Below are 10,621 nucleotides of genomic sequence, written 5' to 3'. Positions count from 1 at the left end.
TCACTCAACCAATAAACATACATTAAGTGTCTATATTATGCCAGGTATTGTGTTAAAGGCTGGAGAGAAAAAATGAAGCAAAAGACAGTTCATGTTCTCCAGGAATCTACAATTCAACGAGGGCAACAACAATGCTCTATATACACACACATACACATATACACATATATATGCATATACACACATATATATACACATATATATATGTATACACACATATCTGTATTTGCATAAAAAGCAAACTTTATACAGAAAAATAAGGAATAATTAATAGAGGTAAAGCACTGGAATTAAGAGAGGTTATGGAAGGCTTCTTGTAGAAGGTGAGATTTTAGTTGGGACTTGAACCCACAGAAATCAATAGTAGGAAGAAAGGAGGGCGAGTATTCCAGGCATGAGGGAAAGCCAGAGAAAATGCCTGGAGCTGAGAGATGGAATGCCTTGTTTGAAGAACAGTCAAGAGGTCACTGTTATTGGATGGAGGTATAGGTGTTGAAGAGTAAGATATAAGAAGACTAGAAAGATAGGAGGCTATGATGGACTTTGAACGCCAAATAGACAATTCTATATTTGATTGTGGAGGCAGTGGGGACCCAATGGGACTTATTGAGTAGATGGTACCATGATTGAACCTACATTTTTGGAAAGTCAGATTAGTGCCTAAATATAGACTAGATTAGGGTGAGGAGAGACTTGTCATCAGACCCACCAGTAGGCTACTGCAATAATCCAGGTGTGAGGTGATGAAGGCCTACATTAGAGTGCTACAGTGGTGGCAGTGTAGAGGAGACTGGGGTGTATTTGAGAGATACTACAAAGGAGAAATCAATAGTTCTCGACAACAGATTGGATATGGAGTGTGAAGAGCTGGGAGTGCATTCTTAGGGCAGCAACATTTGGCCAGGGAATTAAAAACCAGAGGGAATACAATGAAAATAGGGCCTCAGCAGTCTGGAAGCAGTTGGAACTAGCTGGAACCAGTCCTGTTCACCACAGCAGTCATTTGAGTCAGGAATCAATAGTATTGAACAATGAATGTCTAGTCCTCCACCTTACTGAGCTAGCACCCTGTTACAACATATCAGGAATTTCACAATTACCTTTCATGTAAAGGAACAGCAATCCACATCAAAATGGAAGGAGTCTAAAAGGGAATGATTACACAGTATCAGGAAAAATGGCTAAACCCACCAAAGTTCACAGGAAAAAGAAAACTGTTAAGAACCAAGAATAAAAGCAGACAAATCAATGGATTACATTAATACATATATTTCTCAGAGGTGACTACACAATTTTTAAATTCTTACTGGAGTTATTAAACTTTAGTGCTATGTGTCCTAGAGTTTGTAGTATAGGGTTTTTTTCTTTCCTTTTCAGGAGGTGACCTGTGGATTCTTTTGTTTGGTGTTTTCTTTTCTGTATACATAAATTTTGAGTTGTATTGTATCATTTCTTGCATTATGATGTTCAGGGATTTGATTTGTAATATTATTCTAGAATAGCAATGAGCATTAAGTTTTCTCTATTTATTTTATCTTGGGGATTTGTGTTTTGCTTGTATAGAGATGATGTGTTCTTTCTTACCTCATTGCTTTTTGTATCTTATTCTTTAATATTGTTGTTTACTTAATTACAGCATTACTCCTCCAGTTTGTTCTTCATTTCACTTAAATTTGTCTTCTCAATTAATCTTCTCTTCCTCTTCTTCTTTGGAAAGGTATAAGAGTGTGAATTTAAGTTTTTTCCATGCTGTAAATTATTTCTGCTGTGCAGGGTATAAATTTTGCTACCTGTTTCCCTTTTATACTTTTAATATTGTGATTCCTCTAGTGGGCTAGTTTAGAATAACCTGAAAGAATTCCATACTTTCTTGGGAATCCACATTTTTTTTTTTGTTTTATTAGATATTGTTTCAACTTTTTTGTCCAACAATATTGATTTAGAAATGTTTGTAGATATTCAATATATTGGTAGCTGTCTTCAAATAGATTTGTACTTACATATTGGATTTGGTCCTTAGAGCACTGTTGCTATGTTCATTCCAATTTATATTCCTTCATTTCTGTAATCTGAGCACTATAGATAACCAGCTTCCCTTCAGTGTGCTTTCATTAACATTTAAGGTGTAGATATAGTGCTTGTTATTATTATTTAAGGTATCATAGTAAGAATATTGCTCTCCTCTGACTTAAACCTTGGGTAAATTGTCACACAAATCCAAGAAACTTAGCTTCAAGACTTGGTTTTGCTATTGACTTTTTCTGTGATTTGGGAAAAGTTATTTATCTTTTTTCAAATATAATTTCTTGAACTAAAAAAAGCAGGTTAGACTTGCAAAATTATAAATCTTCTCACTCAAAATTCTTTGTATTATTTACCTTGTGAAAATTTGGTGATATAATTTATAGTTGTAATAGTGATTGCCCTAAAGAAGGACATGAATAAAAGTTCATTTTCATACAGATTTTTAAGCTAGTAAAGGTGTGTCTTTATATATCATTAGCTGTTTAATCCATGAATTGGATTGAATTGCATAGGCACCCTGTTAATCTAGAAGGCAACTAGAGAGATATTAAATAGTAGGACAAACATAGGAAGATAAATTCTGCCTAGACTGGTGAGAGAAATATAGCCAAAGCAGCTCTGAATTGGACTTCTCAATAATTTTAAGTGTGAAGGCAGAGCATCTGGTTGGTACAAAGCAAAGATTCTCTCTCTCTCTCTCTCTCTCTCTCTCTCTCTCTTTCTCTCTCTCTCTCTCTGTCTCTCCACATAATCCAGCATTCACTGAACTCATTATTCTCACACTTTTCCAAGGCAATTTTGGTCTTCTTATTTCTCAGGCTATCGATGAGGGGGTTTAGCATGGGCACTATGATAGTGTAAAAGACAGAGGACATTTTCACCTTATCCATGGAGTTGGATGAAGATGGTTGTAGGTACATGAATGCAGAGGTAACAAAGAAGACACCAACTGCTAAATATGAGAATGACAAGTGCTGAAAGTTTTCAATCTGCCTTCAGCCAAGCGAATTTGTAACATGCTGGCAATGGTAAAAGCATAAGAGCAAATAATAATTAGGGTTGGGGAAAAGATATTAAGTGCTCCAAATGACAGAATTACCACTTCATTGACATAGGTGCTAGAACAAGAGAGTTTCAAGAGTGGAAGGACATCACAGAAATAAAGATTAATAGCATATTACTTTCAAAAGAACACTGTGAGTAAGCCAACTGTGTGAGCTGTGACCCCCACCAGGCCCAATGAGTACACCCTAGCCAGCAACCTGGAACATTTCTGATGGGACATCAGAACGCTATAAAGAAGGGGATGACATATTGGTCATAGCCTATGAGAGCCAATATGTGACATTCAGAGATTCTGAAAAATGCAAAAACAGAACTGAGTCATGTACTCAGGGTTGGAGAGAGTATTCTTCTCTGACACAAAATTCACTAACATTTTGAGGGCAATGATAGTTGATTCACAGAGTTCAATGAAGGACAAACTGGAGAGGAAATGGTACATGAGGGTGTGAAGATGAGAACTGAGTCTGATTAATATGATCACACCCAAGTTTCCAAGCACAGTGACCACATAGATCCCAGGAACAGGAAGAAGAGGGGCAGCTGGAGCTCTTATTGGTCAGCCAAAATTTATCCTACAAGAACAAATTCAGTCACTAAGGAGTAATTACCTATAGCCATTCTTTTTTAGTGTGGAGGAAGAGGAGTAAAGAACCTGAAGATATGAAGAAAAAAAGTCATTGTTATAAGTCTCAAGTGAGGACACCAACAAAAGAGTAAAGTTATAATGTCAATTTTTATTATCCTTTTCTACTTCTATTTTTCTACCTCCATACACAGGGAAAAGCTGTAAATACAATGCACCTAAATATTATCAAAGTATTTGTTGATCATTATTTGTTAGCAATATCAAAATTTATGACTTACTTTGATTGATAGCATAGATTAAAAAGTATATGTACATATATTTTGAAGCTAACAAAGATTGCAGAGATCATTTTTAAGATTTAAATTTATTTTCAGTTTTCAATATTCATTTCTACAAGATTTTGAGATTTTCTCCCCATATTTCCCCTCCCCCACCCTGAGATCGCATGCATTCTGATTACCCCTTTCCCTAGTCTCTTTCCTTTAATCTCCATGCCCTCTTATCACCTTTCCTTTTACTTTCTTGAAGGGTAAGGTAGATTTCTGTATGCCATTGCCTATATATCTTATTTCCCAGTTGCATGTAAAAACAGTTTTTAACACTTCCTTTAAATTTTTGAGTTCTGAATTCTCTCCCTTCTTCCATCCCCACCCACCTCCATTGAGAAGACAAACAATTCCAATATAGGTTAACATGTGTAGTTATGCAAAACTCTTCCATAACAGTCATGTTGTGAAAGACTAACTATGTTTCCCACCATCCTATACTGCCTCCCCTTGCAATTATTCTGTTTTCTCCTTTGAACCTATCTCTTTTCTAAAGTATTTGCTTCTGACTACCCCCTCCTCAATCTGCTCTCCCTTTTGTCATTCCGTCTCTTATCCCATTCCCATTACTTTCCTGTATTCCAATTGAATGTGTATATTATTCTCTCTTTAAGTCAAATCTGAGAATAAAGTTCACTCATTCCTTCTCATCTCTCCTCTTCTTCCCCTCCATTGTAAATGGTTTTTCTTGCCTCTTTTATGTGAAATTACTTATGCTATTATATCTCTCCCTTTCTCCTTCTTCCAATATATTCCTCTCTCACTCCTTATTTTCTTTTTAGATATTATCCCTTCATATTCAACTCACCCTGAAGGATTATACTCAGTTTTGTTAGACAGGTGGTTCTTGATTTTAATTCTAGCTCCTCTGAACTCTGAAATATTAGATTCCAAGCCCTTTGATCACTTATTGTAGAAGCTGCTAGATCTTGTGTTATCCTAATTGTATTTCCACAATACTCAAATTGTTTCTGGCTGCTTGCAATATTTTCTCCTTGACCTGAGAACTCTGGAATTTGGCTTCAATATTCCTAGGAATTTTCCTTTTAGGACCTCTTTCAGGAGCTGATTGGTGGATTCTTTCAGTATCTATTTTCCCCTCTGGTTCTAGAATATCAAGGCAGTTTTCCTTGACAATTTCTTGAAAGATTATGTCTAGACTCTTTTTTGATCATGGCTTTCAGGTAGTCCAATAATTTTAAAATTATCTCTCCTAGATCTTTTTCCAGATCATTGATTTTTCCAATGAGATATTTCACATTGCCTTCTGTTTTTTCAGTCTTTTGGTTCTGTTTCATAATTTGTTGATTTTTCATAAAGTCATTAACTTCCATTTGCTCCTTTCTAATTTTGAAGGAATTATTTTCTTAAGTGAACTTTTGGACCTCCTTTTCCATTTGGCCAATTCTGTTTTTCAAGGTATTCTTCTCTTCATTGGCTTTTTGGACTTCTTTTGCCATGTAAGTTAATCTATTTTTAAGGTGTTATTTCTTCAGTATTTTGGGGATTTCCTTTAGCAAGCTGTTGACTTGATTTTCATGAGTTTCTTGCATTGCTCTCATTTCTCTTCTCAAATTTTCCTCTACTTCTCTCACTTAATTTTCAAAATCCTTTTTGAAAGGATTTTGAAAGAGTTCCTCTTTGCCTTGCAGTCAATTCATATTCCTTTTGAAAGCTTTTGATGTAGTAGCTTTTATTTCTGCTCTCCTCTGAGTGTATGCCTTGCTCTTTCTTGGTACCAAAATAAGATTCTATAGTCTGAATTCTTTTATGATGTTTATTCACCTTCCCAGCCAAACACTCATCTTTCTAACTCTTTTCCAAGGTAGGAGTCTATTTCCAGTGGGAGTGGGTGTGGGTGTGGAGGTACTGTCACAGGATTCAGGGATTTTTTATCAGCCACTCAATCCACCACTGTCTGTGTGCCCAGTGCTCTGGAAGCAGCCTCTGCCACTGCTGCTGCTGCTGCTGCTGTCACCAATAGCTGCCCTTGTCATCACTCTGACTGTCTTTGAGACTGTGGGCTCCTCGTTTATGTAGGTCCCAGAGTTTTCCCATTGACTTTTTTGTTGTTTGTGAGTTGAGAAGTCTGGAAACTACCAGAGATACCAATGATTCAGTCCCACAAGGCCTGCTTCAACCCTGTCTGTAGCCCACACTAGAATGTGCTCTTCTCTCTGCCCAGTGCAAAAGACCCTTCCTGTCAACTTTCCAGGTTATCTTGGACTGAAGATTCATTTCACTCTGTCATTTTGTGGGTTCTGTAAGCTCTAGAATTTGTGTAGTCATTTTTTACAGTATTTGGAGGGCTTTGGGGGAGAGCTTAGGGAAGTCTCTGCTTTTACTCCACCATCTTGACTCCACTCCTCACTTGCAGAGATGATTAACTCACAGTTTGCCCAAAACATGATAAAATGTCAATAAGACAATGGGTTGAATCTGATATGATGAAATTTAATAGGGACAAATGTAAAATCATTCATAGAACTTAAAAAAATCAGTTTCAAGACCACAAAAATGTGGAGGAATGTTTAAAAGTCTGTCAAAAAATAGAACTTCTTAGTAGGCTACAAACTCAATAGGAGTCAGTAATATAATGTGACAGTCAAAGAATTAATTCAATCTTAGGCTCCTTTCGGAAGCATAGATTCTAAGAAAAAGGTGGTGATAATTGTTTAAATCATGTCTTGAGTACTTTGTCTAATTCTTTCTCCCATAATTAAGGACATTGATCAATGTCTAGAAAAGAATAGTGAGGGTCATGAATGATTCTGAGTACATGCCAAATAAGGATAATTTGAATGACTTTTGAAAATTTAGCCTGTAAAAGGAATGAATCAAGGACACATGATAAACACTAAAGTGGTTTTTAAGGGCTTTCATATGTAAAGGGAATTTAACTTTTTCAATTTGTGCCCAAGAGCAGTGCATGAAAGTTGCTAAGAGGCAAATTTAGACTTCATGTGAGGATGAAATCTATAACTGTATGGAACCTAAAGTGATGTGGGATGCCTGGGCAAGCATGAGCACTCCCTCAGTGCACATCTTCAAAAAGGCACTGGATGACCACCATAGCTATAGTGGGTGTTGGGGGAAGTTATGGGGTATGGTTTGAATTAGATGGAAGATCTGTTCCAATTCCAAAATTCTGCATTTTTTTACTCTGATCTGTAGTCATTCATACCTTTGAAGTCTCTATTTTTTTAACATAGTTTTCCTACTCTTTTGCCCCATCTTGTTGTAAGAGATGGGTAAAATGGAATGTGGAGACAGTCTTTCTTTTGCAAAATTCAGAGGTTTAATGAATCTCTATTTAGATGGTAGAATAATGTCAAATTAATCAAAAAGTCACACTCCTGCATTGGATGTTAGAACCTCTTCTTACAGAGAGTGTTTTAATGAAGGTTATTATAGTCTTGTCATACAGCCTTCCAATCCTTTTAAAAGTTGATGGGAACTTGCTGGGGATGGAAGCTCAATTCCAGGTGGACAGTCTCGGGCGGGTAAAGGTGGGAACTTCTAAATCTTAGAGTTCTCACGAGACCCCCCAGGAAACGACTGGGAATCGAGGTGAACCAAGCTATCTTGTGTATTTCCGCCCCTTCCCGTGAGAAATGTGATGGGAGAGAGCTCTCCCCGCCCTCGAGATTGTCCCGGATCTGGGCACACTATTGTTATCTAACAGGACGGTATTCAGATGCAAACTATGCTGCTGGAGAGTTTAAGTAGGATCAGGAAAGCCTGAAAGTTCTCTTGGGCGGAGGGGCGCGGAGCGGACAGGACAACAAGGCTCCGCTTTTCCTCTCTCTTCTCTCCCCTCCCCCTCTCTCCCCACTTATACTTCTACTTCCAATCTCTTATTGTAAGATCTTTGCCTCCTTGGGAGATTCTTCGCTCCCTCCTAAGGAAGAATTCCCCTGCACTTGTAACTAGACCCTGAAATAAAGCTCAACCCTTGTTCGACTCTGGAACGTCCTTTCTCTCATACGAGCATCCGGTTTGGCCAACCGAAGACCTCGGGATAGAGGTAAGAAGACTCGGGTAGCCCTCAGGCCTCTAGGCCTGGCAGGAACTAGGCTGCAAAACTTAGTCTCCAAAATGCTCTGGCAATTGATTATATCTTCAGATAATTTTTCTCATTGTGATTTTATCCAGAGTATCCTCTTCTGCCAGGGGGAAAGAAACAGTATCTATCAGTACCAACAAACCTTCTGATGATGTAATTGGGGGCTTTTATGGTGGTATATACGCTTCCTGGGACCTCATTAGTAATTCACAGAAGAAGCTCCCATAGGGACTTGTATTAAAAGGGATTCCCCCCCTTTGTGAAAAGAACTTATGGATATTTTTCTCGGGTACTCATTTATTTCTTTTTTATTTTCTTTCCACGTACACAATTATCTTCTCAGGTCATTATCCCAGTGCTTTTACTAAGAATTTTGGCATCTGGAAGTAAGTTATTTGAGTTTGGAGTTGGGAATCTTTGGCACAATCTAAGTAATGTGTAATATTTTTCATGATTGATGCAGTTTGAATCCAGAGATTATAGTAATTAAGGAAGTTGGCTATCTAGCAGGCCTGAGTACTCAAGGGAGGGATGAGAAGTGAGAAAAGAAATGTGAAATTCATGCACTGAACTTATGAGAGAAGGGATAAAGTGAAGTAGAGGTCCATCATTGACACCAACAAGAATTTCAAGATGATAGTTGCTGAGTGGTAGGGATAGAATGAAAGTCTGGAGGTGGTAAAGTCAAGCAAAGAATATATTAACTTCTCCTCATGATCCTGTGTGTTAGAAAGTCTATGAGAAGGAACTTAAATTGTTGAAAAGCATGCTCAAAGACACTGTGTCTTCTGGAGAAGGCTATATTTCAGTGAGCACTAGAAAACAGAAGAAATACAACAAGAAAATAGAGCTTTGAAAGGGAATTTAATTAATAATAGAGAAGGATTCTATAGTTCACATTGAAAAGGGATGAACTGTGATGGCTTAAGGATAGGTTAGCACTTCCCTAGCTGCTGATCTTCTCTGTAAACATGTTTACCGATATTTGGTCCATAGTGTATAAGTCTTCCGTCCAGACTGTACACTGAGATAGCATCTTTCCTACACATCATCTCTATAGAAAGCTGTGGTCATCAAAGTGTCCTGGGGAGTCCTGGAAGATGCATCCACTCTTTGTCTAGGTAAGGGAGCAAGTAGACTAAGTGGTAAATCTACAAAAAGGAGAAATGTTTGCCTCCAACATGTCAGGACCTGAGCCAAACCTCTGGTGTCCTTGTGCTAGTATAGATCTGAGTATTGTTGCCCATCCCTGGCTAGTTAGGAGACTGTCAAACATATAGACACAAAGGATTAGGGAATGTTTCCTAAAAGACTGTAGTAGAGATAAGAACATTTTTTTGGAAAATTAGAAATTCATTGTTATAATTATAATTTAAAATAACAAGAGCTTTTATTTTTATGAGAATCAATAGTGACACTCCTGTTGTATTCCCATTGCATTTCCCATACCTGGAAGTTCTCAAAAGGAGGCCAGATGACTGGTTGTTGGAAACATTATAGAGGGGATTTCTGTTTTGGTGATCTGGTAGGCTGTAAGAATCTTATTCAACTGCTGCTCTCAGAGCTCTGCCCAACTGGCTTGGAAAATTCTTATGGACTCAGGAACATCAGGTAATGCATTAATATCTTTTGAAGCTTCAGTGCCCATTTGTTTTCATGCCTTTGTTTCTTAATACAGTTGTCATGATGTTGCTACACTACCAAAGTGAGAAACATTGGAGCTAGGAGAGGAAGATCCCTATCTAATATCTGTAACTTCTATTAATCTTGGGAATTTTGGTATTAAGACTATAATTCAAAATGATGTCATCACATGGGATAGACTCTGACTTGATCATATCCTATCTCTGATATTCTTCCAATACCTCAAGAAGTGACTAACACTGGGACTCATCTAACTTTAGTACTGATTTCATTTTTTTATCTTTGCTTTCATTCTTTGAATAAAATAAAATTTGATCCCATGATTCTTTATGAAAAATGACTGAGTCCAATGAGAAAGAAGCTATGATGATGCTTCCCAGGTCTCATTCTCAATTTGTACTGAATCCAGCAGAAAAAATTAAGGTAGAGTCCTTCATGATTTATAGAGAGCTAACATTGATGCTTGTGATGGCAAGCAAAGTAGGATCTTTTGTTGTTTTTGTTTTAGTATAGTCAAGAGTCTCTGATTGAATCTTGCCTTAATCAGTCAAGAATCTTTACTAGGAGTAAACATACATGCTTCATTCCAGATTGGGCAATGCAAAATTAGTTTCAGCAGTTAATAACAACTGACATTTACTTAGTGTTTTAAGGTTTACAAAATATATTCATACGTATCTTATTTATTCCTCGCATTATTTCTCTAAGGAAGTATTAATGTTATGCCCTTTATATACCTCAGGAAATGTTGCCTTGGAGAGATTAAATGACTTGCTCAAATTTACATCTCTAAGTGCTGAAGATCCTCAATGATTATGCTCCCTTTTCCATTCCTTGTGGTGAGTGGGAAGGTTCATGCTTTGGAGACAGATTAAAGAATGAATTGCAATTTGATCTTCATGTTCCTGT

Source organism: Notamacropus eugenii, chromosome 5 (assembly GCF_028372415.1).
Source record: "Notamacropus eugenii isolate mMacEug1 chromosome 5, mMacEug1.pri_v2, whole genome shotgun sequence".
In the NCBI taxonomy this organism is placed as follows: Eukaryota; Metazoa; Chordata; class Mammalia; order Diprotodontia; family Macropodidae; genus Notamacropus; species Notamacropus eugenii.
This window is presented reverse-complemented; position numbering follows the sequence as displayed.